Source organism: Phocoena phocoena, chromosome 2 (genome assembly GCF_963924675.1).
Source record: "Phocoena phocoena chromosome 2, mPhoPho1.1, whole genome shotgun sequence".
NCBI classification, from domain to species: Eukaryota; Metazoa; Chordata; class Mammalia; order Artiodactyla; family Phocoenidae; genus Phocoena; species Phocoena phocoena.
The window spans coordinates 9398261-9419286 of record NC_089220.1 but is presented as its reverse complement, the minus strand read 5'-3'; positions in this window follow the sequence as shown (position 1 = coordinate 9419286).

The following is a 21026-nucleotide window of genomic DNA, read 5'->3' as shown; positions in this document are numbered from 1 at the left end:
TATGGGGCACTTTCTACATTACAAAGCACTTCCACACACAAGAAACTCCGGCTGCCCCCTCAACCGGTAACAGTTTCTATCCTGGAATCTTTGTAAATACAAGGAATACCATCTACCTTCAGAGTAGAGGCTTGAAAGCTTAGAGCCCTCATTACATCTATAAAACTCCAAGGGCCCTCAAGGCTGCCAATCCCAGACAACCAAGAAATACCCAGAGGCAAAGCTGCCATAAATACATCCTGTTTCTATGATGACGTCTCGCTGCCCCGGTGACTATGATGTCACCTCTACACATCACAGTTTAAAAGCTCGCTCCTGGGCACACATCCACGCATGCGTGAAACACCTGCGGGGGTCTCCCATGTCTCAGCCTCAGGGCCTCAGGTGCTGGGTACACAGTGGGGCACAGGCAGAGTTCCCACCAGAGTTCCTGGGGCTCACACGTGGGAGGAAGGGAGGCGCAGTCAGCAGCAGCCAGCACTATGTACAGAACTGTGTGAAGGGGACCAATAACGGGGTTCTGGGTTGACCAGAGTAGACCACTCCGAGGGGTGGCCACTGGCCTGAACCCTAAATGTCCATATTTGATTCTCACATCTCTCTCTGTGGCAGGTAGATCAGGGATTATTTATTCCCATTTTCCCAAAGAGAAAACCCAGGCTCAGAGAGATTAGGTCACTTACGCCAAATCACACAGCTAGTAATCCATCGAGTCGGGGCTCTAAAAGGGGCTCCCTGGACCCCAAGCCCAGGGCCCTTTCCTTAGACCTTCCTGCCTTACATAGTTCCCCCCTGAAAATTACTCAGCAGAGTAAAAATACAGAGTTGACATTTAAAAGCATGATGCCATAGAGCAGGGGGTGCCTATGGCTGAAAAGATATCCTTTGTCCATTTCGAAAGGATCCCAGCCCGTCCTGCAAGTGACACAGACACATTTAGGGAAGTTCTAATCATCACGTGACAAAGCCGTGACAAGGAGCCTCTGCAAAACTCGTGTCCCGTCAATACGCTTTTAGCATGTCATCACCCCCAGGTTTTAATGGCCACTGACGATAAAAGCAGGACTCAGCAAAGGGTGGCAGTGTGTGCGTGCACACGCGTGTCTGTGTACGTGTGTGTACGCACGCACGTGCACAAGCGTGCGTCTCCTCGTCTGCTCCCGGGGACAGGGTCAGGGAAGAATTTTCTGTGACTAATTAGGTTTTAACTTGCCAGAGAGAAAGTGGACATTGGCAGCCTATTGTATAAGAGTGAAACAAAGTTTGAACTAGAGTGAACTTAATTTCCTTTGCACTGAAAGGAAAGAAAGATTAATGAAATATCCCCAAATCCATCCTGTTAGTTTTTATTAAATCAGCAAATGAAATTTAACCTCCAATTCTGTTATAACGTCCTTTCCTGTAGATTGGGTTTCAACGAGCCTAAGTGAAATAGACACCCTCCCCCTAGAACAACATTTCGATATGAAAATTGCATTAGCGCCGTCAACATCGGGTTACCTGAGGAACAAGCCACTTGGAAAACAATTACATCCACAAAGAGAGGAACGACACATGTGGCCTCAAATTTACAAGAGCCACAATGTTCTGATTATGGTATTTCTGCAAGGCCACTTCTCACCTCTGCTAAATGCTAATAAAACAGTTAAAGTTGAACTTGATGTCACGGCGGCTGCAGTGCTTTCCTCTCCAAACAGGGGTGAGAAAAGGGAGGCGTGAGATCAGCCAGCAACGATCTGATCTGTCTTGTACCTACTGTGCACTGGCTTTCCGCTGGGTATCGTTCTCATAAGGCTTCAAGGTGGTGGTACTTACCCATTATAAGGATGAGGAAACTGGAGTCCCAGGAAGACAAAGTGAATTCACTAGGGTCCCAGAGGCTGCTGTTCAAGCTCCTTTATCTAACCTGCGATTATTTCCTGGCTTTGTAGAAGGAAGTATATATATCACTTTGTTAAGTGGACGAACCTGGACGAGCAGAGCATCACTATGTGCTGCTTCCCAGACGGTCGTGGGAGCCCCAAGTGTCCGCACATACGTGATGATGCATGGCGACAGTCTTACAACTTCTGTGCGACCCCTGGCTATTCCTGTCTCCTCTTATTTGACCTTCACCGTGGCCCCATGAGAGGGGATGCTAATGCCACTTTATAGAGCTTCAGAGAAGGGAAGTGACTAGTCCAGGGACGTGGAGAGCAAGTCGCAGGGCTAGAGCTCAGAGCCTGGGCTTCCTCTCTGAGTCCAGGGCAAACCTCCCCAGGAGGCCCCCAATCGTGTCTGAACTCTTATGTCCTACGGGCTGTGTGTTGAGGAGGGGAGAACATTCTTAGGACTTTCCCAACAATGGTTTTCAGATGAGTGACACCAAAAAGCCTGCTGTTATGGGATGGAAGGAAAAAGAACAAAATGAGGAGAGGTGATTTGGGGAGGCTTGGAATTAACTTTTTATTTCTGCAGGATTGAGGCAGACGTGCTCCTCTGTGGGCCCATGGAGGTGAGGCTGGGAGAAACTACCAGATTCAGATCTCAGCTCAGGAACTCTTCCATCGATGAGAGCTGCTGTCCGATGGATGCCTGCCTTAGGGAGAGATGAGAAGCTTGTCGCTGGCGGAGAGCAAATGTAAACAAACAGACCACTTGGCGTCAGGGTTTGTGATGGGGATGCAGCCCAGGCTTCTGTCATTCTGGGACTCTGTGCCTTCGGAAACGTCATGTCCATGTTTTCTCCAGGGCACGGCTCAGTGACCCTGAGGATGCAGACACAGATGGAGCAAGGGCAGTACCGCCCTGCCACTTACTGCTGGTAGGCAAGCCCTTGACATCTATGAGCCTCGGCTATCTCATCTGGGAAATGGGAACGATGGTAAGTCCTTCCTCACTAGGCTGTCTGTTGTCAGGATTAAACGAGAGAGTGAGTGTGAGTACTTAATGCAGCGCCGGGCACACAGTAGGTGCTCAATAAATGTAGACTCTGATTTCAAGACTTCTTCCTTCAAAGCATGAAAATTCCGGCAAAACTCCCGGCTTAGAAACCTGAATGCTCATGCCTGACTCAAGGGCCCCCAGAGATCTGCTCTCGGGGGGAGGCTGCATACATCAGAACATACATTCCGATGGGACCCCGTCAGTTTCCGAGTGCCCACATTTTGGGCCCCATCGCAACTCTATTAGCTGCATAAAATATTCGAAGCGATAGCCAAGAAGGAGGCCCCTTTGCCAAGGTTCCCCCAGCCCGTCCTCTGGAATTGATTACTCGGAGCCTTTCAGAAACGCAGGAAAGAACGATGCCAGGGCGGATGGACAAGCTGGGGACGACTCATGTTTCTAATCCAGCGGCCCCCCTTCGCCTCCCGCCCCGGAACAAAGTCTTCTCCAGTTTTTAGTAAACTTAACTTGACAATCGTCAAAGAGAATCAAACAGCGCAGAAACGAAGCCTTTAAAAGATGTCAGAAGAAGTCAGAATCGGTAGAAATCTACTACGCTTCCCAATGCGCCCCCCTCACCTGAAGTAGTATTTAAATCTTTTAGGACCAGGCTCCAGGGGCTGAATTATTTAACTTGCTGGCAAGAATGCGCTTAGGAAGGGCACTTGTGTTTATTTTGGGTATTACCTCCTCACCTCTTTAGTGTAATCCCCGGACTTAATCGGAGGGCACTGGGAAGACACCAATTAACAGCACCGGCTGTATCCCTCCCCACCCCTAAATCCCCAGATCGGAGGCGAGAAGCCCCTGGAAGGTAGATAATTAGCAGAAGGTGCTTCTCTGTTCTCTGCAGGCCATGGGGTGGGAGCCAGACCACCAACAGACTGAGGGACTTTCAACATCCCCTGGCATTACCAGGAGGGCCTCCCCAGCTAAGTGGTTCCCACCCCGCCCCCTGCTCATTAACAACTCCAGCTGGGGGCTTCTCTCCACACAAAGCCTCTTTACAGCACGAGGATTTAGCACAGAATAGGCCGGAGGTGCATCCCGAACATCTGGGCACAGCTGGCTTGCTGAGACAGCACCGCCAGATCACGCACGATGTGACCAGATCCCCGGGGCCAATTCCCGCTGGGGACCGAGGAGACAAAATGCATGTTTGTGGATCATCTCCCACACGCCCTGAGCTGGGCAATTTATTGATGCCCTTTAATTCCACATAAAGACCCACATCTCCGCAGTTCCAGCCTGACGACCCCACTTCTGCTTGGGCACCCCAGATTTCCTTCTCGGCTTGGCCCCTGTTGCGGGGAGGCGCTTGAGGTGAGATGGGGAAACCCATGCGTGGATATAGGTATGGTATTTGCATATGAAGACACATCCGTCCCTCCACCAGTCACCAGCCACCAGCCTGGGCGTCTCCAAGACGGGGATTCCTCATGGCTAAAAGCAGCTGATGGGTGTTTGCTGGGACCTTGGGCTGCCCACCTCTTCTGTCCCCAGTAATGCAAGGCCTTCCCTCTCTGGGCTCTGTTGCCATGCTCAAAGGGGACCACTTGGAGACAATGCTACTGCTGCTTCCATTCTAGCAACGAAACGGAATGTGTCCAGCCTACTTGGGTCGGGAATCTTCCCTCTGACCGTGATACAGAGGAATTGGTCTGGCAGAAACTAGCTTGGTGAACTGAAAAAGCCGGCGGTCAGAGCTAGGGCCGAAAACAATGTCCAAGAACAATGTCATCGCCCCAGTCTGGCTGGGCAATATAGATGATCACTGGACGTCTCTGGCCACTGTCCCCTCACAGATGATAATAACCTGCCCTCTGGAGGCCACGGGGCTGAGTACGTGCAGAGCCCAGCACGTTCACAGTGCAAGGATGGACCTCAGTGAAGGAGTTTCCTTTCTTCCCCTGTGAGCTGAAGTCAACGAATGTTCTGGAAAGATTTTAACCAAGAAGGTACAGCGATGGCAGGTTTCTTCTCTGATGCTCTGATGGAGACACAGCCCTCCTTCCCAACAGCTTCCTGACTTTGTGAAAAATGACCTGGCCCACTATTACCTGTGCATACCGGGGCCTAGCAAAGCAGACCTTAAATGTTTTAAATCTGCCTGGGGAGCTAAGCCTGAGTCCGGGGCGCCTGCCTCGAGGTTGCTGCCCTGTGACCTCAGGGAGGCTCTGACCTCTGCTTTCTGCTTTCCCAGGCGAAAGCCCTGGGCTGACGCCACCCACTTCCAAAGGGCCCTGTGGAGATCATACACACAGGGTGACCCACAAGGGTGAGGGCGGACGTTAGCAACGGCAGCGAAATATAATGAAGAGGTCAGTCCAGAGGAGCTGGATGCCTCCTGGTGTGTGATGAGGACACCAAGGGCCAGCCCTCCTGAGCAATAGACCTGGCCCTGCTGCTGAACCACCCTTTGTCCTTACAGCCACACCACCCTCTCTGGGCCTCTGTGTTCTCACCTCCCCGGGAGGGGGGAACTGGATGAGGTGGTCCAGTTCTGAGAATCTGTCTTGCACGTGGCCAGACTGCATCCTGGAGACCCCTGGGGTGGTCCTGCCCCAGCCCCGGACAAGCATTCTTGAGTCAGTTTATGGTCCTGTGGGTCTCCATGGGGTCTCGCTGTTAGATGGGTCTATCTTGGGCTCCATTCATGGCCTTTCTGCTTAGCTTGTATGGCAAGAACATTACTCATAAGGGAATTTTTCTAGACAGCAGATTCTAGCCATGGCTTTTAGGTCAGCGACCAGGGTGACATGAGCTTCCAAGAGCCACCATGATATAACCAGGGTTGTCAGGCCAGCCCCCTTCTCCCCTGCCATGGAGGGACCAGATTAATGGGCTGTCCTCGGGAACACCTGTATAGGAAGGTGCCACTTAGCAGCAGGATGAGGCAGGACTTTGCAGTCTGACGGCCCCGTTTAGGTCCCAGCTGCACCCTTTGCTCATTGTCTATGACCTTGGGCCAGCCCCTAGCCTCTCGGAGCCTCAGTTTTCTCATCTGTATGTTGGGGATAATGGCTCCTACTCCTTGGGTTGTTGGGAGGATTGAATGGCAGAAAGTTCGCAGTGAGATATACCCACAGAAAGTAGAATGATGGGGCTCCACCAGTTAAACTTCCTCCTCTGACCACTGCTTAATTCCTTCCAGCCACCCTGATGTCCTCAGTAGAGCGGTTTGACCTTGGACACAGTGGGGACCCATGCTGATCTACCACTTCATTCATTCTCTCTTCCATTCATTGAGGGGCTGTTATTGAAAACCTACTATGTACTCCGTCTAGTGCCAGATCCTAGGGATAGAGATGGTGAATCCTCACTCCTTGCTTTCAATGCTCATGATCTAGAGGAAAGATGTATGTAACAATTACATGAGGGTGCAGGTTTACAAGGGCCCATGGAGGCACGACAGGGCCACCCAAGCTTGCCTTTCTATGAAGTGGAGGATTTGGATGCCACGATTCCAAGGAACCTTTCTACCTGCCCATGGGAGAGGAGTGATCAAGAGGAGCTCTCTCTGAGTCCTGTGTTTTGGTGTCTTTAATGCTCTGTACAAATGGTAAGCATCTTCGCCACACCATCCTGGCCCCTCTCGTGCACAGCATTCCAACTTCTTAAAGGATTCTTCCTTCCGAGAGCCCCTAGACATGACCCCACACTGCAGGACACGCTGACGTTCCCAAATGATGCCCAAGCTGCACTCATCATTCTAAAGACTGTCCTCCTCCGCCGGCTTCCAATCACAGCGTCTTCTGTTAATAACTTGGTGAGAGCCCACAGGGGACTCCCCAGCAGAACCTTCTACCTACAGACCCCAAAGGAAAGTGCGCCTAAGGGCAGATGGCAGCTCGTGATCCCCCATGAATCTCCCCTCTCCCGCTGCCTTCCAGCTCTTCTGCCCCACCCCCCCATCACCAACACACAGAAACACATGCCTCCTCTCTTAACAGTTTTTCCTTTACGCACCAGAGCGAGATTTCACAAAAAAAGGAAAATCCTGGAAGAACTGGTTAAGGTTGGCTGCTGATGACTGGGTAACTCCTGGTGAGTCACTGGGCCTCAGGAAGATGTCAGAACACGAAGACGTTTGCCAGGGAGGTGGTGAACCAGCCCCCAGAGGCTCATATGATCCCTTCCCCCCACCTTCTCTGCCGCGAAATATCAAGGAGAGGGGCTTGGGGTGAATTATGTGAATAGATGCGGTATTTTATGAAATACAAGAAGAAAAATGCTCTAAAACCCATAATCATAAACACAGCATATGGAAAAAGGAAAGAGCTAGTTTTGAGTAAGAAGCGTCTTTTATCTACTCCCATCCCCTCCCCTTTCTGGTCAATATTAGATACATAATCAGAGAAATTCTTAAATTTCACCCAAGGCTTACTTGAGTTGGAAGCTTGATTTTTTTTGTAAAGAAATTCCCTACCATGTGTTCTATTGCAAGAAGGATTTTCTTTCTCAAATGCTTTCACCTGTCAAAAGCTCTCTGTACAGAAACTTACCAGATCCCTCTACTCTCTGGTTCTGCAAAGCAGAGGAGAATGGAGATCATGTCTAGTGTCTACTGTGAGCTGGGCACACACGCAGACATCTGGCATCTCCCACTGGCTTCCAGGAAGGTCTGTGAGGGCAGTGGGCTGCCCACAGCTTCATGGGCTCAGAGAGGCCATGAGCCTTGCTGGGGAGCAGCAGGGCCCGGAGGCTGTGTGAAAGCCCAGGGTACCCCAAAGCCCAGCACACCCCACCTCCCAGACCTCTCATTTGAGGAGACTCCCTGTTAAAATGGAGAGAAACTGGGGGCAGAGGAATGTTTTCACCCCAATCAACACAGGTTAAAGTTCTCGGTTTCCTTCACGCTTCTATATTTTTATTTCTCACCTAGAAACAGTCACGTGAAAAGACTGCTCAGTCACTTTCTCCTATCTGATTTTTTTCCTCCCTCCCTCCCTTCCTCCCTCCGTCCCTCTCTCCCTTCTTTCCTTTCTTCCTTCCTCCCTGCATTTTTTCCTCTCTTGATTATTAATTTTTTTATTATTTATTGAGATCTGATAGATAGCAACATGCACACATGTATCAGCTTGTGATGAATCTGTAATATACATATATCCATAGAATCACCACTCAGTACACCCTCCTCCCTCCCCTCCCCCGGCAAGCTAGGTAAGGAATGTCCTGTTCTTAAAAGCAGAGATTGCTTTCACTGGCCCTTCAGCTTCACTGTTGTATGGCTCAGTGAGTTGTTCTTTTTCCTTGCTGTATAGTATTCCATGGGGTGACTATACCTCCAATTATTTATTCATTCTACTGATAACAGACATTTGGTTGTTTCCATTTTTTTAGCCAATGTGTATAATGTTGCTATGAGCTTTCTTGTACCAGACTTTTGATTGGTTTAAACACATTTTACTTGGGTATATAACCAAAAGTAGAATTACCGGGTCATGATATATAGGTGCTTTTCTTAATTATTATTATTTTTTTTTAGTTTCAGCAGTGATAGATATTACTGTAAAAAGTTAAATAAGGGTTTCCCTGGTGGCACAGTGGTTGAAAGTCCACCTGCCGATGCAGGGGACACGGGTTCGTGCCCCAGTCCGGGAAGATCCCACATGCCGCAGAGCGGCTGGGCCCGTGAGCCATGGCCGCTGAGCCTGCGCGTCCGGAGCCTGTGCTCCACAGCGGGAGGGGCCACAGCAGTGAGAGGCCCACATACCGCAAAAAAAAAAAAAAAAAGTTAAATAAGACAAAGTTACACCCCACCTCCTCTAGACCCAACCCGCAGGGTATGTTCTAACACACTTTTCTATCTACTCATACAGCATACATGTACACATGCACCGTGCACCCATCACGTTCTTCACTTCTTTCTTTTCTTTTTCATTTACTTTCTCAAACAAAAATAAGATCATTCTATAACACTACTTGTGACTTGCCTTTTATTTATTTATTTATTTTTGCTTAAACGTAGCATATCTTGGCCATTGCCCCAGACTGACACATATGAATCTACTCATTCTGTTTAACAGCTGAAACAATATCCCAGAATAGGGATGGAAAGTTATTTATTTGACCAGTATTCTCTTTTGATGGAGGTGATTTCTAGCTTCTTCACCTTAACACTCAATGATACAATGAAAATGTTGAGACATATGTCATTTAGTACTACTGCTTTTATGTTTCTTGCAAAGCAGATTTCCAGAATTATGATTTCTGGATCAAAGGATATGTGCATTTTCATAATTAAATAAATTTATAAATTTCACATATAAATTTAATAGAGCCAAGTCAGACACAAAAGGGCACATAGTGTATAATTCTACTTATATGAGCTACAAAGAATAGTCAAATGTATAGAGACAGAAAGTAAAATAGAGTAACCAGGGGCTGAGGGGAGGGGGAGATGGGGAATTCATGTTGAATGGGTACAGAGCTTCTGTTTGGAAAAATGATGGTGCTGACGGCTGTATAACAATGTGAAAGCATTCAATGCCTCAACTGTACACTCAAAAACCGTTAAAATAGTAAATTTTATGGTATGTGTATTTTATCACAATACAAACACTTTTTAATTAAAATGTAATATACCCAGTGATGATTTTTCACTGATTTACCAAGCGCAGCAGACACTGGTGTCTCACCCCCGTCTCTTCGGCACTCTTGGTTCTGGTATATTTCAGCTGCGTCCAACCGCAAGCACCTGGACTCCTCACCTGACGGTTCTTGCGGCCTGCACGGTGGGGCGGGTGGACGTGCTGGGGAAATGATGCTCCCCGAGAGCCCTCAGCTGATGGCAGACGGGCAGTGGAAGACAAAGGCCCCAGCTCCTTGCATCTCAGAAGGAGCAACTCCGTGGCTTTGTCGACACCCTAGAGGTCCCCGGATGAGGGCTCCTCAGGAACTGCAAGATAACCTGCTTGGATGCACCTGTTATGAGCTTTCTTCCCTCCCCTTTTCTCTCGCTTCCCCACTGCCTCTACTGCGCTTCCTGGGATCACCTCCCAAATAACTGTGACACTCGTAGCGTGTCCCAGGGTCTGCCTCCAGGGGATCCATCCCAAGATGCCAGCTGTCTGTTGAACAGATGCCGTGGGCCCACACTGCCCTCGGCCTTGTGGAGAAGGGAGGAGTGAGCTGGCACGCCCCACAGCCAGAGGCAGAAACAAGGCTCCGTGGGCTGCGAGGAAGCCTCCCGACCACCGTCAACCCGAAGAGTCCAGAGAAGAGCGCCACCTCTGGGGCTGCCATATCTGGACATCCCGGAAGAGACCCGTGCAGGTCGGTGGATGCGGTGGAGCTGGGCGGAGGGAGGTGAACAACGTACTGTCAGGAGCACCTGCCCAGGCAAAGAGCCACAAGCTGGAGTCTGCAAGCCCCGTGCAGTTACGGATGCTCTGGCTCCTGCCACGGGTGTGTGACTCACATCTGCCCTGCAGTAGCCGGCAGGGCTGGGGCAAATCGCTCAGATTCACAGAGACTTTATGCTTCCTCTGGGAGGGCCAAGTGAGTCAGCGTGCGTGGACGTGCTTTGCAAAGCGCAGGGCAGATGGTAGTCATTTGGGTTCGTGCTTCCTTAAGAGGGTGGACATCTGTGCCTGGGGGCTTAAAAGACGGCCACACCCCCAGCCTCCCCCTAACCCACGCTCTGCTCAGAGCCCTTTGGAACAGTGGGATTCTTGAAACAGGAAGGATGGGAAAAGGCTGCCATTCCCAGTGGCCTTGCTGTTGTAATTAACAGTAACGATGTGCTTTTAACGACCTTACAATCGGGGTGCCCTCTAGCAAACAGAAGAAAGATTTCTTACCAGTTTCATTCTCCTCGTATTTATTAACTGTCTGCAAAGTGGCTGGTGCTGGGCTGGGCTACAGGCGACATGGTGACACACAGTTCCTGAGCAGCTCGTCTTCTGCTTGGGGATGTACACCTGTGAATAGCCAGGTAACTCTGAGCAAGTCATTTCACCTTCTATTAAGCCTCAGTTTTCTCATCTGGGAAATGGGGACCTCCTACCGATGTTCTAATGATTCATCAAGCTGATCAGTGGGAAAGAACCTGCCCGGCCCTTGCCTGGGAGCCTAGGAAATGTGGATTCTAGTTGCCCACTCTGTACTCACAGTCCCCCCAGGCACACGAAACCTAGAGGAAATGTGTTAAACAACCAATGTGGCCTATAAAACCCAGGGCACCCACATTGTAGGGTATACCACATTTTAGTTATCCAGTCATCAGTGGATATCTGTGTTGTTTCCAAATTCGGGCTATTACAAAGAATGCTGCTATGAACATTACTATGGACAGGCAGACCTCGTTTCATTGTGCTTTACTGTGTTTCACAGATACTGCATTTTCTACAGATTGAAGGCTTGCGGCAGCCATACATCGAGCAAGTCTATTGGGGCTATCTTTCCAACAGCATTTGCTCACTTTGTGTCTGTATCACACTTTGGTTATTCTCACAATATTTCAAACTTTTAAAAATCGTATTTGTGATCTGTGATCAGTGATCTTTGATGTTATGTATTTGTGATCTGTGATCAGTGATCTTTGATGTTACTATTATGACTTACTAAAGGTTCCGAGGATGGTTAGTAGTTTTTAGCAATACATTTTTATAAATTGAGGTATTCGTTGTTATTTTTTTAGACATAATGCTGTTGCACACATAACAGACTACAGTATAGTGTAAACATAACTTTTATGTGCACTAGGAGACCAAAACATTTGTGTGACTTGCTTTATTGCAATATCTACTTTATTGCAGTGGTCTGGAATTGAACCCGTCGTATCTCCGAGATATGCCTGTGTGTCTTTGATGGACATTGGACACGTTTCTGCTGTGTGGACACTAGGAGTGGAGATGTTGGTACATAAATCACGCATACGTTGAACTTCAGTAGATAAGGCCTCACACTTTTCCAAAGCAAATGGTACCAATTTCCATTCCTATCAGTAGTGTATAAGAGGTCTTGTAGCTCTGTGTCTTGGTCAGCACTTGGTATTGTCAGTCTTGAATTTTAGCCATACTGGTGGGGCTCTAGGAGAATTGCATTGTGAATTTATTAGGCCATTTGGGTGTCTTCCTTCATGAAATACCCATTCAAATCACTTACCTCCTTCCCTATTGCATTGTCTGTCATTTTCTTATTGATTTTTAAGCATTCTTTACATATTCTGGCTACAAATCCTGTGTCAATTATCTGTACTGCAAATATCTTCTCCCACTCTGTGAGGATATTTCAGAGAAATTACATCTAATGTGCCCAGAACACACAGCTAGTAAGGTCTGTCATTGTTTGCTTGTTTGGTTTTTTTTTGTTTTCGCTTTTTTTTTGCGTTATGCGGGCCTCTCACTGTTGTGGCCTCTCCTGTTGAGGAGCACAGGCTCCAGACGCGCAGGCTCAGCGGCCATGGCTCACAGGCCCAGCTGCTCTGCGGCATGTGGGATCTTCCCGGACCGGGGCACGAACCTGTGTCCCCTGCATCGGCAGGCGGACTCTCAACCACTGCGCCACCAGGGAAGCCCCTGTCATTCTTTTCTAAGGACATATGGTAAGTGCCCACAAGGTCTGCCTTCATGCTATGCTACCACCACTAAACATCTAGATTTAACACATCCTTGGCCAAACACAGAGCGCTGACATTAGCAATCATGAACCATGAATGGGTAAGATAATTATTCATTCCTAAATAAAGTAGCATGTTGGGATAAGGCTTATACCCTGAGTTTTTGCGTCATTACAAAATAACCTATTTGGTTAATGAAGCCTCCTGTAGAAACCCCCGGGGAATTACCTATTCATTTAAGTATGTTCTGAACACAGAACGATGCTCTTGGTAAAGCCCTAAGGCACACTCAGGTGTTGGTTCTCAAAGTGTGGCCTTTGGACCAGCAGCGTCAGCATCACCTGGGAACTCCTTAGAAACAAAAATTCTCAGGTCCCACCTCAGACCTTTAGAATCAGAAACTCAGGGGCCCAGCCATGTGTGGCTGCACAAGACTTCCAGGTGATTCTGATACATGATTAATGTCTGAGAACCACAGTTCTAATCAATCCCATATTTAACAAGATGCAAAGGGACACTGGGCCCAAGCTTCAGCTTTCTGTGGCCAACATTTATTGCATATCTTCCAGGCCTTCCCCTGAGTAGATATCTGCAAATATTATCCAGTTAAGTCCTCAGGATATCAGCAGTAAGTCCATACTACTGATAAGAAAGCTGGGACCCAGAAAGTTTGAGTGACTTACCCAAGGCTGCACAGCTCAAAGGTTGTGGGAGCCAGAGCTGCAGCCCATGTTGGTCGGACGGCAAGGTCCATGACTGCCCCACCTGCTGTTCCTGAAGTCCTGATACATCACTCCAGAAAAAAGTCACTACTGGGGTCTTGCCTTCTACCCTCATCCACATACTCTGGATTGAGAACTGGGGCTCAGCAAACACTAACTTCTAGAATGTTGGAGCTAGAGATGCAAACTATTATATATAGAGTGGATAAACAACAAGGTCCTACTGTACAGCACAGGAAACTATATTCAATATCCTGTGATAACCCATAATGGAAAAGAATATATATATATATGTATAACTGAATCACTTTGCTGTATAGAAATTAACACAACACTGTAAATCAACTATACTTCAAAAGGATTTTTAAAAAATAAAGTAAAATGCAAATAAAAAAAAAGAATGTTGGAGCTAGGAGAACCCCTCAGCATCTAAATAAACCAATCCAACTACTTACTAGGTCTACCATGTAGTGGGCACTCCTTTATACACTGTGAGGCCACAGGCAGACACCATCAGGCCCAGTCCCTGCCCTAAAGCAGCTCACAAGGCATTTGGACCAGACAAGCTGATCAGAGCTTTGGAGCTCAAGACCGGCTTTTTTCAGGAGCTGGGTTTAGCAGGTCACTGAGGGATGGGCGGGCAGAACCTCAGCAGGTTTCCAGCACACAGGGCAGTGCAGGAAGAGGGGCTCAGGAGACTGAGGAAGGGGTGGGAGACTGTATTTGTGAATGTGGAGTCATCCCCAGATGGGATTGGGAGGAGAGGGCAGATGGAGTGAAGCGGAGGAGGAAAGCTGGAGTGAGAGGTCAAGGTCGGATTTGTCAAGGAGTTTGGACTTTATTCTGTTGAGTCAAAGGGAGCCACTGAAGTTGCAGATCTGGGGCAGGAGATGGGAGTGACCAGGTCTCAGGGACAGGAAGATCACCCAGGAACATGGCCCTCCATCCCCTTTTGCCCAGCCAGTCCCTGGAGCAGACAGGATGGTGCTGGGGCAAGGAGGGTGTTGAGGTTGGAGTGGGTAGCAGGAGTGATGTTCAAAATATTTCCCAGCCAGCATGGCATGGTCATTGACTAACCAGCCAGAGTGGACATCAGCCATAAACAACAGGCAGAGACATCCTGGTGCAAACTGACTAGTCACCAGCCCTGATTTACTCTGGACACTGACGTTGGCTTTGAACACCAGCATGATTGCCCAGGACCTTAGCACTCTTACCCCAATGTTATTAATCTCAGCGAGTCCAGCTGTCTTAGAAATGTTCACTCTGTCCCGGGTGGACAACGTCTATTTCATAACAGCTGTTGGGGGCCCCCCTGACTGGATGCTACCCAAGAAGGTGCCCCAAGTCTGGGGGGGAGACCTGTTCATACCTGCAACGGTATCACCTTAAGGATCCAGGAGCAAACCAGACCAGGGGCTGCCTGATGACAAATATGAAATGCGTTGGGTGACCAGTCTTTGTTAGGGTTTGAGAATCCATCAAAGGTTTTTAATTAAAGTTAAGAGGATCTTTGAGGAGCCTGTGACTTTCCAGTCTGTGTGAGTGAAAGATTAGTTCTGCTGATTGATGGGCAGTGGGTGGTGGGCACGAGGCCTCATTCAGAAGATTCTCTTTGAGACCAAACACGTTGACTCGTCCAGCACTCAATTTCAATGAGGACTGTGAACCCCCAGCAAGCTTAATATTTTTGCTGTGAAAACTCAAAGTCACCAATTCCAGTTCTTTTCATTTTTCCCCCCCTATATTCTAGGTCTCCTAACCTCTTGTCCAGGAGTCTTTGCATTAGCGCCTCAGGTCTCCTCGTGGTTATTTTTTAAGAAAATGGCCAGTGGTCATTGGAATGGCTGACATTTTTCTAACATTTACTACCATTTCTGACATATTCTTACTGTCTTTACTTCCTAGCTCCCAAAGGAGGCTGAATCCCTATAGTTCTATCAGATGGGCCTGGTAGCAATACCTGATTTAAGAGATGGGCCCAATTTTAGAAAACTCAATGCAGAGAAATGAAGAAATTGGAATTTAGAAAATTGAATCCTTGAGGGCTGAAAGAGGACAGCTCATCACGTTATAAAATGATCCTCAGTTTCAGCAAAGCTTTTCACCTGGTTGAGCAGGCCTCTTCTGCTGCCTTAAGGGTCTGGTCAACCAGACTATGTGCTTTGTACCTGCTGCGTGTTGAGCACTGGACGAGGAGTTAAGAACAGCAGGGCTTCCCTGGTGGCGCTGTGGTTGAGAATCTGCCGGCCAACGCAGGGGACACGGGTTCGAGCCCCGGTCTGGGAAGATCCCACATGCCGCGGAGCAACTGGGCCCGTGAGCCACAACTACTGAGCCTGCGCGTCTGGAGCCTGTGCTCCGCGACAAGAGAGGCCGCGACAGTGAGAGGCCCGCGCACCGCGATGAAGAGTGGCCCCCGCTCACCGCAATTAGTGAAAGCCCTCGCACAGAAACGAAGACCCAACACAGCCATAAATAAATAAATTTTTTAAAAAAGAGAACACAAATAGTTACAAAAATAAGATAATAAACTAAAGATGAAACATAAAAAAAAAAAAAAAAAGAACAGCAAAATGATGACCATATGGTGTGAAGCCAGCTGTGATAGGAGCCAGGCCGTGGGAGAGCTGGGAACAGAGCAGTTAATCGCCTACTGCTTTGGAATATCTGATTCCCTGATTAACCTTCTCCTCTTCATTCTACAGGCCCTGTGTTCTATCCTATAGACCTGACCTCTTTTGCATGAGAATCGGTCGGGTAGAGGCATCTCAAGAGCAGGGGTCAACAGGTTTTTCTCTGGTCTCCTGGTCCGTAGCACACAGTACTCCATAGCATTCCTGGCACATAGTAGGTGCTCAATAGATGTCTGGTCAATCAGTAATCAATATAGGAGTGAGAAGCCTAGGGCAGATGAGGGAACTAGAGTCTAAGACCTCTGCCAGTTGGATCTGAGAGAAGACAATAACAGCATGAGCCAGTTGGAAAACAGAATTCAATTTCTTAAAAATTCAAAATATGTGGAACATTTTCAGGCACTGAGTGTTCCACAGCCGGAAATACTGGTGTGAGGTGTAGGGGGCCACGGTGATGATTGGTTTCAGTGTGGCCTGGGGACAGGCAAGTAGGATGAAGGGCCTCTTGTAAAATGATTGAGGGGTTAGCTGATTCAACCAGGACTGTGTTGGAAGAGCTCTGGATTTCTTCACCCACTGGAGGATGCAGGCTAACTGGGATGGGGTTCGGTGACAATTGAAAATGGCATCTGAAACCCTATTTGGGTTTTGTTTTTACTCTGAGGTTTAAAAACTGTTAGCCTGTGCTCATTGGTCCCCAGTGCAACCAAAGTCCATGCTGTTTCAGAACCACAGAGCGTTCCAGTTGGATGGATCTTGACTAGGGCAGCCAACCATCCCGGTTTGTCCAAGACCGACCTGGTTTTAGCACTGAGAGACCCGTGTCCTGGGAATCCCCTCAGTCCTGGGCAAACAGGAACAGACACCCAAGTCCTCAGTGACCATTAATGGACCCAGACAAACCCAGGTTCAGGCCCTAGTGTGTCCCCTTCTTGGCAAGGTGACCTCCAGCTTCCTTCTCTCTGAAAAAGGGGGACTAACCGTCTTGCTCCAAGGTGGTATAAGGATTAAATAAGCAAATGCACATATGGCACTTAACGCATTGCCTGGCCCTACAAAGTGGGAGATAAATTACAGTTGCTATTGTTGTTGTTATATTCCAAACAGCACACCTACAGATGAAGCCCGGAAACAAAACTGACTGGTCAAGTTCTCCCAATGGGACATAGTGGAAAAGCCAAGACTCAAAGCAATACCCTTGAATCCTGATCCAGTGCTCTTCCTTAAACCAGACTGATAGAGTCATGGGCTCCCCTTAGGCTCTCCCAGGTCTCTGCCAGCCACTCTGTAGCACACAGGTTTATCCCACACTCAAAGGCAAAAGCCATTGCAACAACCGGAGCTCTCTGGTCACAAGCAACAGAAATGGATTTTGGCTAACCAAGAAGAAAGGGAGATTATGGGAAGGACATGGGGGCCCCCAGGACCACATGGGAAGCCAAGGAGCCAGCTTGGAAGAGGAGGGTCAGATGGGTCAGGTAGTACCTGAAGGTGCTGCTGGCAGCAGGGTCTACGTGACAGTGGCTCCGAGGTGCTTCCCCAAGAATGAATGTATTCCAAAGAATTTTTCCATCTTTGAGCCCACCCAAGGGTCCAGGACCCAGGAGAGGGAGCCCAGTTGGCTGAGCTCACCCTTTGGCAGGGCTGGGGAGGAAGAGAGAGGATGGAACAGAAAAACCTCCACAATTCATCTGCTTCCGTAGCGGAAGGGCAGACACCACCACCCAGAATGCCACCAACACTGCATTCCAAGAGAGTACCCCTAAAGGAAATCAGGGTACCCTTAGGAAGGAGAAACTGGCATGAGGTCGGTGGTCCCAAACTACAACTGCCCATTCCAGCTGTGAGTTTAGGGAAGGTTGTTCTAGAACCACCTCGTGATGGACCCAGCTCTCCCTTCTCCCCGTTAGAATTTGGCCTGAACTCACCCCAGTTTCCAGAAGGGACCTGCCCGTGCCACCACCTTCCCCCTCCAATGTGACACTTTCTCTCCCAGGGGCCACTTCCTCTGCTCTGCCCCCCTGACTTGACTTCCGCAAACCAAGACCCCTAGTGAAGGAAACCTGTTTGGGGCTGGACTAAACCCCGAGCTGACTACAACTTTTGAATCCACATGAAACCCAAGCCAAACATTCCCCTTGGAACAAAGTTGCTGCAATTTTGGTAAAACCACTGTAATGAAACAGTAGTAAATGTCCCAGAAACTCTCAGTGTGAACCAGGACCAGAAGCCTGTTTTCCCCCCCCAAATGGGTCCATTTTTCACTTTCTACTTTTCCAAAACGTTCAGAGTAATGACTTGCTGAAATCTTGGAATATACCACATTATTTTGAAGTCCAGGCTGTCTTCAAGGTTTTTTTTTTTTTTACCTCTGATTTAACTTGCTGGGCGCCTCTGGAGTCTGGTATTAATAATAAATATTATTGCCGTGCATCCTTATTTTTCCCTTAATTTAATTAGAGAAAATGTAATAGCCCTTATGAAAACAATATATGAGTTTTCAAACCTAATTAACATGATACAAAGTGCACAGGTCACAAAAATTGGTGTTTTCTCTGGAAAGCTTCCATGCAAATAGATAAAAACAAAACTGCATTTAATTCCACAGCCTGGGCTAACAGGCAAATCAGAGATGACGGGCTTTTGCCCGAGGGCTTGGTCTGCCTGTAATAAATACTTTCCTTTTGTCACGATTCAAGGGGGACCAAGAGTGATACACGAACCCTATCAAATGTTCTGAGGGGGAGTCCAGTCAGCCGTGACTGGGGTTCAGCCTCGACCATTCATGATCCTTAAGCTGAAAAGCAACCCAGATGCAAGGGAGCCTGGCTCTCCCGCGTGGCCTTTTGTACTCTGCGTGTGGTACCCCCGCCTTGGTTCTTGGTCAAGGTGGGCCTGTCCCAGGCACCGAGCATCCTTCATCCTCCTCCAGTGAGTCTCCCTGGGCACTGGGCTCTGGCCAGTCACCAGGCAGAGTGGGCAGAGCCCCGAGCTCGGAGCCTGACCCTTTAGGGTTCTCCAAGGCCAAGCAGGAGCTCTGTGGTTACTCACTTGGTGGGGAAGGCAGCAACCCCTCAAGTGCCTGGCTTGAGCTCTGCCAGGAACCTCACCAGCCTCTCCAAGTGCACACGTGGGCTCACTGCTCAGGACACGCCTCCTTCCTTCCTTTCCACAGCAGTCCCTAAGCCAGAAGCTCATCCCACTTTCTTCTCCTGGATTTGAATCCAGCCCAGCCCTCCCTGACCCCAAAGTGGAGACCTGGGCAGGTCTCCCACCCAGGTGAGGCTGCTCCATGAAATGGACATAGTAAGAACCTCCTAGCCCTGGAGGAAAACTTAAAGTGCCTACTGAGCGCTTAGCACAGCGTAGGAACTTTATAAATGTCACTTCTTTTTCTCTAGAGCTGATAACTCCCACTTATTTTATACAAAGTCTGAATATGGAGTGGGGAAATTTCCTTTTCTGCAGTCCCCCATCTTCCCCTTTTCTTCAGACTCATAAAGCAGCAGCCTGCAGGCCCTTTTCTTTGCAAAGGCTTTTGGGTTCCTGCTTCTGGAGGAGTAGTTGCATCTTTGTGTCCATGCATTGTCCAGGTCAAGGAGCTGGAAGTCCAGGAGGAGAGAAAAGATATGGGAAGTAGGGTCCAGCCCCAGGGCCAGAGGCTTCGGGACCAAGGGAAGAACCAGGGTTCCCAGCACACACGACTATATTCTGGGTTCTGGTCGGCTCTCTGCAGGGAACTAAAACAGGGACTGGGGACATAGACCAACACAGAAGGCCAGGGGACCCCACCTGCCAAGGATAGTACGACTCAGAAGGTTTGGGGTAATCGGTCCAGATACCAGCTTCACAAGTGGCCAAGATGAGAGTTTGTCCCAAGCCTGCTGGCTCTCAACACAACGTTCCTTCCATTTCTTGAACAAAGGATGGGCCATCTAATTATAAGACACCAAATTGGAAAAGAGCTTTTTTATAGTCAGGCGTGATTATATTGTCATGGTAGTTATTATGTAAATGTTAGCTATTGTTATTAATTAAAGCATGCTTCCTAAATGCACATGTTACAAACAGGATGCAGACGCTGGGTGTTGCTGATTCTAATTTTCACTAATTCGCACGGGCACATAGCCTCTGCTGGCAAACTTGAAGCATCCTTTCACCGAATCGTGGGTGTGGGTAAGTGTGTGTGATTGTGTGAGAGAAAGTGTGAGAGAAAGCAAAAGACCCCCACGAGCTGGCTTTTAATAAACATGGAGTATTAATACATGTTTATCTCCTCTCTCTTTCTCTAACACCTTCTGAAGTGACGGTAAAGGAAAAACAAAGGTATGTATCCTCAAAACACAGGAGAATCGAGGCGGGCAGGGGTAGGCTTCAGAAGACAAGAATTGACCAAAAATTATTAAATGGGCAATATTAACTGACTTAGCAGAACAGTACCATACCTGCCACTGCGGAGGGGTGGGAGTGGAGAGCAACTTCAAAAATCAAACTGATTTAGGAACCAGACCCCCAAAGACCCAGGAGTTGGAGGCTGCAGTTTCCTCAGAGGGTTGGGAGCCAGGTATGTCTTGAGATAAGAAGATTCATCCAGAAATCATGTAAAGAGCAGTTAGAACCCGTTTCCCTTCCCATCACTCCCCACAATGTGACACCCGCCCCACATGCTAGCAGAAGGCAAAGGTTAACCTCTGAAGAAACTGAACTAGGGAGGGTGGGAACCCAAGGACACCAGGCCCAGCTGAGGGTAGAGTGGGCACCATATTGGAAACAGGGAATGAAGTAAGAGTGGTGTCCTAAATGGTGGGACCCCCCTGACCCTTCCCCTTCTAGGCTTCCAGGATTCAGGCAGCTTCTTCCACAAGAATGAGCCTGGAGCGGACCTCTCTAGGAGAACTGACTAATCTGAGAAAAAAATGACTATAGCTACTCACACTTGGGGTCCCTCCATGAAACAGCCATAACTCTGTAAAGAGACCTACCAGTCAACATGGCCCACCCTGCGTCCAAAGCTTCCAACCAGCTTTTTAGTTCTTTGTTCTTAAACATGAACAGACAGACAATAATTACCAAACCTTCAAGAAAAGCACTAAAACCAGAGAACAGAACAAAGGAACATGTTGGAAACAAAGACTTCAAAAACACGAATTAATATCTTCAGAGAGATAAGAGAAAATA